Source organism: Portunus trituberculatus, chromosome 31 (genome assembly GCF_017591435.1).
Source record: "Portunus trituberculatus isolate SZX2019 chromosome 31, ASM1759143v1, whole genome shotgun sequence".
Classification (NCBI taxonomy): Eukaryota; Metazoa; Arthropoda; class Malacostraca; order Decapoda; family Portunidae; genus Portunus; species Portunus trituberculatus.
Genome location: NC_059285.1, coordinates 5799146 through 5806645, shown reverse-complemented (window position 1 = coordinate 5806645; position 7500 = coordinate 5799146). Strand labels below are relative to the sequence as shown.

The window sequence follows — 7500 nt, the reverse complement described above, 5'->3', positions numbered from 1 at the left end:
ACTTAATGTGACTGCCATTGGTTCTTTCCTCCTTTTTCCTCCTCCTCCTCCTCCTCCTCCTCCTCCTCCTCCTCCTCCTCCTCCTCCTCTTCCTCTTCCTTCTCCAATGCATGTTGAGACCGGTAAAAGCCCCCCCACTAATGAGCGCTCTGTTTGGGCCTCCACTGGCCTGCCTTTGATGGGACTGACGGAGAGGAGGTATTATGCTGCCTTTTCCATTTAGGTGTGTGTGTGTGTGTGTGTGTGTGTGTGTGTGTGTGTGTGTGTGTGTGTGTGTGTGTAATTAATATTTTGTCCTTAGACTCGTGTATGTGTATTAGTGCTTGCCTATTGTTCTTTTGTGATTTGTTTAGTATGCTTGTGTTTTGGGTGGGTGTAGTGGTGGTGGTTGTAGTGATGGTAATGGTTGATAGGCGTTAAAGAAGTGTCAGTAGTGGTGACGTGTTTGGTGGTAATGTACGTACCTAGGTAGTCGTGATAGTGCTTAACTCTTATATCTATCCCATCATTTGGTATAAGAAGGGACTGCCACGCGTAGGTATAACGTATGCATCTGACTACTTCACCGCGTCTTGAATGGATATGACTTAGAGTACTGTGTGAATGGATATGACTTAGAGTACTGTGTGAATGGATATGACTTAAGAGTACTGTGTCTGTATTTGCTTTATTTCACTGCATCCTTGTGGTTTGTCTCCTGTCATAGATTGAAGAGACTCATTCCTGATTTTGATGTATTTTTTTATTATTTATTATTATTATTATTTTTTTTTGCTTTCTCAGTATTCGCTTGATTCCTTCTTTACCCTTACTTCAGTGTCATGAATCTCTCTCTCTCTCTCTCTCTCTCTCTCTCTCTCTCTCTCTCTCTCTCTCTCTCTCTCTCTCTCTCTCTCAACTGTCAGACAAGCTCAATGGGAAAGGTAATGAAGTGAAGAAGGAAGGAAACATCTGATGAGAGAGAGAGAGAGAGAGAGAGAGAGAGAGAGAGAGAGAGAGAGAGAGAGAGAGAGAGAGCGTCCTTGACTCGTGCATCTTGCCCAGGAGAGTCTCTAATGAGGTAGGAAGAGATAAGGGCGATAGAGAGATGGTGGCTGGTGAGGGAGACTTTGGATGAATGGGGTACGAGCTGGGCAGATAAGAGAGAGAGAGAGAGAGAGAGAGAGAGAGAGAGAGAGAGAGAGAGAGAGAGAGAGAGAGAGAGAGAGAGAGAGACGAATGAAGAAAGTTTAGCTCACTTTCTTAACTCTGAGGTGAATTATTTTTCATATTTGTTGTTCTTTTGTTTGTCTTGATATTCTTATACTAGCAGTGGTGGTAGTGGTAGTAGTAGTAGTAGTAGTAGTAGTAGTAGTAGTAGTAGTAGTAGCTCTAACAATATCAATGTACTAAATTTAAAAGTATCTTCCTCTTTTTCTCAGTTTTCTTTAATAGATTGCAACTTCTCATCAATGACTTCATTATACCCGGGCGTTATATTTGTACAATACTATTACTTTCTCATTTACAAGAACTTAGCGTTAATCCACGTATCACTTCGCATATTTTCGCTTTATTTTTCATATCCACACTAGATTACGTTCTTGTCCACCATATGAAAGTACTCCTCCTCCTCCTCCTCCTCCTCCTCCTCTCTCTTGTCTACCCAGCAGGATCTCTATTCTAAACAAAGGGTCCAATTCTGTGTGTCCCTTTCTTGTTTCGTGTTGTCGAGTGATAAAAAATAGCGGTGGATGTTTATGGTGCAAGTGGCAACATTCTTTCATATATTTTACTGGTTTTATTGTATTTGAGGGTCTTTTGTTTATATATGACCAGGAGTGTGTTTGCTTGTATCGGTGTGTGTGTGTGTGTGTGTGTGTGTGTGTGTAAATATTTTCTATATACATGGCATTTTTATTAGTATTTTTGTCGTGTTTGTTATTCCGGGTGTTTAGTGGCACACACACACACACACACACACACACACACACACACACACACACACACACACACACACACACACACACACAATGGAGGGCGGGCGGGGAACGATGGCTCTCTATTATTGTTGGAGTGTGATGTCGGAACTCCTTGACTTTGTTCCGCCTCCGCTCCGTGAACAGAAGCTTCGGGGTGAGAGGGGACTAGTAACACTAAAGCCTTGAATGTAACGCTTCCCTTCTGTGTCCTGGAATCGAACCCTGGAGGACTTGGCTGTGAGGTGAGGGAGTTAATAGGGAAGCCACTGGGAGACTTGTGATGAAAAAATATGATGACGGTGATAATAAAGGAATTTTGTATTACTTTTCAGAATGGTTGATAAATTGATTGGGATTAGTTTTGCTATGTGTGATTTTAAGCCACCTGAAAGCTATCGATGAATGTAGTGATAGTATAATGAAAATGACGATACAGCAATTAAGCAACCTTAGCTTCTTTATTGTTATGTTCGATTTTAAGTAAGAGGAATGGAGGGATGGTGGTGAGAACAAGGAAAACAAATGGAAAGAGATGTTAGGAGTTATAGAGAAGAATGTTGTAAGAAGAAGGAATAGAAACAATACGTTGACAGTGCGAGAGAGAGAGAGAGAGAGAGAGAGAGAGAGAGAGAGAGAGAGAGAGAGATTCTATGGATTAAATTCAGAAAGTAAAAGAAAAAAAATCAAATGAAAATGTTTCGGAAAGGAAGAACGAAAAGGAACGGACTTCAAACAGACTGAAGGAAGCCAATAACGAATGAAAAAAAGATGAAATGACATGTATAAAAGAAATATACCCAAAGAGGATGCTAATAACTCAACAATCTCAGGACAGAAAAAGAATGAGTATTAAGATGAAAGGAATGAAACTTGAAATATCAATATGAATAAATGAAGGAAGGAAGAAAGATTTTTTTTTTGTGTGTGTGACAATATATAGAAAAAAATAATGAAAAATGGAGAATATAATACCAGTGGAAGATATTTCAGGTGTGTTGGAAAGTAAGTAGGTTATTAACCCCCTTAAAAAAGAAGAATACGAAAAAAAAAAAAAACTGGTTGGATCACATGATAAAAGTAAAATAACAAACCTCGGTATTGTAAAATGAAAAGAAAATTTGATAATATTCTAATATGATAAAAAAAACTGAAAATAGGAATTAGATAAGAGGAGGCAAAACAGTGATATGATTACCGTTCAAAATACCAGGAGTGAAGGAAGGAGTGATGGGAAGTAAGGAAAAGAATAAAGAATAAAACAAGATGGAAGGGAGGGTAGGGAAGGTAGAGGGAAGGAAACACAGGTGAGGGGAAAGAGGAAGAGGATAGAAAGGATGATGAATGGGAGGGAGGTGAGGCATAGAGCAGGAGAATGAAGGAAGGAGAGGGATTAAGGTTATAGGAATGTGAGGAGGAGGAAGAGGAGGAGGAGGAGGAGGAGGAGGAGGAGGAGTCAGGAGTCAGGAGGGCGAGGGAAGGTTATCTGTGCCGATCAAGGTAACCTGACGCTAATTAACTCCTGTGAGAGGCCCCGGCTTGAAATATTCGCCAGGTGTATTCTTTCCTCGCATTTTTCCCTCTTTCTCTGTATTTCTCATCTAGTTTTTTCCCATATTTTCCTGACTGATTTTATTCGTTCATTTTTTTTCGTTTGTTTTACTATGTATATATATTATTATATGTTAATACTTTTCCTCCAGCTTTATTATGTTTTCGTATCTCATCTTTCTTCTTTGCCTTCTTTCCTATTCGCCTTTTTTTCTCCTATTCCTTCTTTTCATTATTCTTTCACCAGTTTCTTTTTATTTCCCTTCTTTTTTTACTCTGGTTCCTTCTTCATTCGTTTTTTTCTTCTCTCATTGCTCATTTTTCGTTCCCATTTCCTTAACCTTTATGCATTTTCTCCCTCGTCGTCCTCGTCCTTATCCTCCTCTTCTCTCATTTATTTTTCATCGTCTATCTTTTTCTTTCTCCTCCTCATCACCGCCATTGTCATCTCCATCACACTCCTCATCCACTTTGCTCATTCTCTTTTCCCTCTCCTCATCTTCCCCTCCGTGTCTCCTGCTCCTTCTCTTCCTCATCGCCCTCCTCCACGTGTCCCCGAGGCATAATTCCTAATAACAAGGCAGGTGCAGGAGGAGCAAGGTGCGGTATTATGCTCCGCCACACCTGAGGGGCGTGTCAGGTGGGCTGCAGAGGGAAGGGAGGGAGTAAACACAAGGAAACGTAACTATTATGGTAAGAGGAAGATTGATTAGCCAGTCTTGGAAGGAAGGACAGAAGGAAGGAAGGGAAGGGAAGGGAAGGGAAAGGAAAGGAAAGGAAGGGAGGAAGACAAATGGAAAGCCAATCAAGGGTGGACAGGTGGCAATACGGCATGCCAGTACACACACACACACACACACACACACACACACACACACACACACACACACACACACACCTGAATACGTCTGCCTGGCTGTCTGGCTGTCTGGCTGTCCGGTAAGCCGTCTGGCCGTCTGTCTACCTAACTATCTGGCTGTCTGTATAGTTGAGCAAGACAAATTGTCTGATGGACTCAGCACTTTATTTTCGACTTGGTATAAAATGTAAGGATTCTTTCAAACGCATATTTTTGTCACCTTTTTTTATACGAGTGACAAAAGGTGTCCGATCATCGAAGTTCGTTTAACCTTTTTCTCTACGGTATGCAAGAATTCACGTGACAAAAAAAAAAAAAAAAATGCAGGAAAGAATGGCATAGAATATAATAAATTTTGAATTTTGCGATCTTTATCCAGTACAATGTTAAGTGGTGGCTGTGGCACAAAAAACATTGTCTCAAAGTGATAAGGGATTAAGGATAGATGTACCAATTAGTAGAAGGGTTAAAGGACGTTGCTACCCATATAAGTAAAATAACGTAACTTTGTATAATTTCACCTGAGTAATCCAATAACCTTACATTATCACAGAACTTTGCGCAATCTTATCTACGAAAGTTGATGTAACACCATCTACCTTAATGGCTTAAACTTAACGTAACTTTGCATACCTAACTGAAATAACCCATCATCGTCTTCCATAACCTCACAGTAGCTAATCTAACCTAGCCTAACCTAACGATGTAAAAATTTTCATTAACCAAATTTAATAATTATAATCTTCCATGACCTTCCTTAAGAGATCCTGAAGAAGGTTGTCCAGAGGCAGCTCGACACACAAGAGTAGTGATTCCCTTTATATTCAGTTCATGTACCAGATTAATTCATTGAAGCTGAGTTAGGGTCAACAATAACAGTGAACACCAATGACAGATTTGAATCGCGTTTGTTGAAGAGATTGAATCTTTCACCACAGAGCTCTTTAGCTGGAAATCGCTCTTCTTGTTTTCATTCGTGTTATGCATGACAGAATACCGGTCTCATCTGCCCCTATAGCACTGAAACATCTTGATTGTTAATTCATCACTTATCTTTTCACACACACACACACACACACACACACACACACACACACACACACACACACACACACACACACACACACAAGCCAGAGGACCGGGGTTCGATTCTCCGGCCGGGTGGAGATATTTGGGTGTATCTCCTTTCACGTGTAGTCCCTGTTCACCTAGCAGTGAGTAGGTACGGGATGTAAATCGAGGAATTGTGACCTTGTTGTCCCGGTGTGTGGTGTGTGCCTGGTCTCAGGCCTATCCGAAGATCGGAAATAATGAGCTCTGAGCTCGTTCCGTAGGGTAACGTCTGGCTGTCTCGTCAGAGACTGCAGCAGATCAAACAGTGAAACACACACACACACACACACACACACACACACACACACACACACCTGTCATCAAGACCATCTTATATATTACGTAGGCTGGTAAAAACAAGTGCCTTTGTCAAGTTGGCGCAATAAAACCAGCAGCTTTGTGACGTGCACGCTGCTGTCGCCTGAATTAAAAATGGTCGGCGATTTATTGTGACGCAGCGTGACGGCGCGTCCTTCACGTCCACTAACATTCCGCTCAACAAATTCAACAAAACACAAACCATAGCTCCACAAGCATGATAATTAATCTTGACATGTGATTTTTCTTTTTTGTCTCTGCTTCTAACCTAACAGTCAAATCAGAGCCTGGGTTTTTGATGTCCGTCTGTCTGGAAGTCTAGATGATAGATGAGTTTTCTGCGTATTTGAGATTCCATCATTGAAAATTTCCTCGTAATCGTCATACTATTTATTTGTATAGAGTCGTAATGGTCAGTGTTTTCTTGTTTATAGTTTCATTTTGAAGTACATAATCTTAATATGGCTACCACTATAAATAAAATTGCCTGCGCCACTAATGGGCGGAAGCTAAACAGCGCTTCCCACGTATACTCTTCAAGTATGCCTACAGGCGCTATAGGCTGTAACATAAAAAAAAAATCGTAGTAATGTAGATGGGCACTGGTAGAGAACATGTTGGATCATAATTATCAAGAATAGCGAACCCTTCAGCTGCCTTTGTTTCCCGGCTCCCCCTTCGCAGCTCTATCACTCAGCTATCATGATGTGTGAATGAAAATATGATAATCAAAACTAACCTAACCCTAACTTTAGCCTAAACTAACCTATGTTAAAATTAGGATCATGTAAGGTGAGGTTAGATTTTTTGAGTTGGGGTTAAGTTAGTTTTGGTTATCATATTTTCATTCACACGTCATGTCAGTTGAGTGAGAGAGCTGCGAAGGGAGAGCCGGGAAACGAGGAGAGCTTGAGGGTTCGCTAATCTTGACATGACTCGTCATGTTTCTTCTTCCTTGTTTACACATTTGGCCAACAGACGGGGAGAAGATGAATGCAAGTGTTGTGATGAATAATTTTATCTCCCTTGCATGTTAAACTTAACGCATGTGTGTCTGCCAAGTTTTTCCCTCGAAGTATGCCGTGTTACGTTCACCGGTTAAATGGGTAAGATTGGCATCGGGGAGCCGGTGAACAATAACAAAAAAAAAAAAAACACTGCAGGTTCAACTGGTGAGGATATGCAAAGGGGGCACTTAAGAAGTTATTTGATAACCCAATAACAAAACACTTGAAACTGACATACACGTATAGATATAACACAAATAAATATAACCCTAAAGAACCCAACTTAACAATACCTAACAATAATACTAATCCTATATGGAGGCAATGTGGAAAAAAATGTGACGAGGGGAAGTGATACTTCTGAGGTGTCGCAGTGGTGAAGTGCTGGGTGATGTGGATCCCACGGTATTCCAAGAGGCGGTGTGTTCACTGGTTGAAGCCTTGACCTCGACTGATTTCCAAAAATCCTGAGTCGAATGGGACCGCGTGAATCCTACTTCGGGACAGGAGCGGGGCTTCATGAGACGGTGACGTGGAGGGGAGGTGGAGAGGTGGCGAACGAGGTAGCAAGCGGAGGAGGTGATGGTAGTGGAGTATGTTACGGGCGGGCCGTAACAGCCGTGAGAAACTGTCTAAATGAAGTTGAGTTTATTGATAGTAAGAACTTACACTATCGTATGGAGAACTAAAAGAT

At 41.2% G+C, this 7500-nt stretch overlaps 1 pseudogene; it reads left to right on the top strand.

Annotated features, from left to right (window-relative positions):
* LOC123511616 overlaps window positions 1-7500 on the top strand; it is a 48409-nt pseudogene that overhangs the window by 2678 nt on the left and 38231 nt on the right.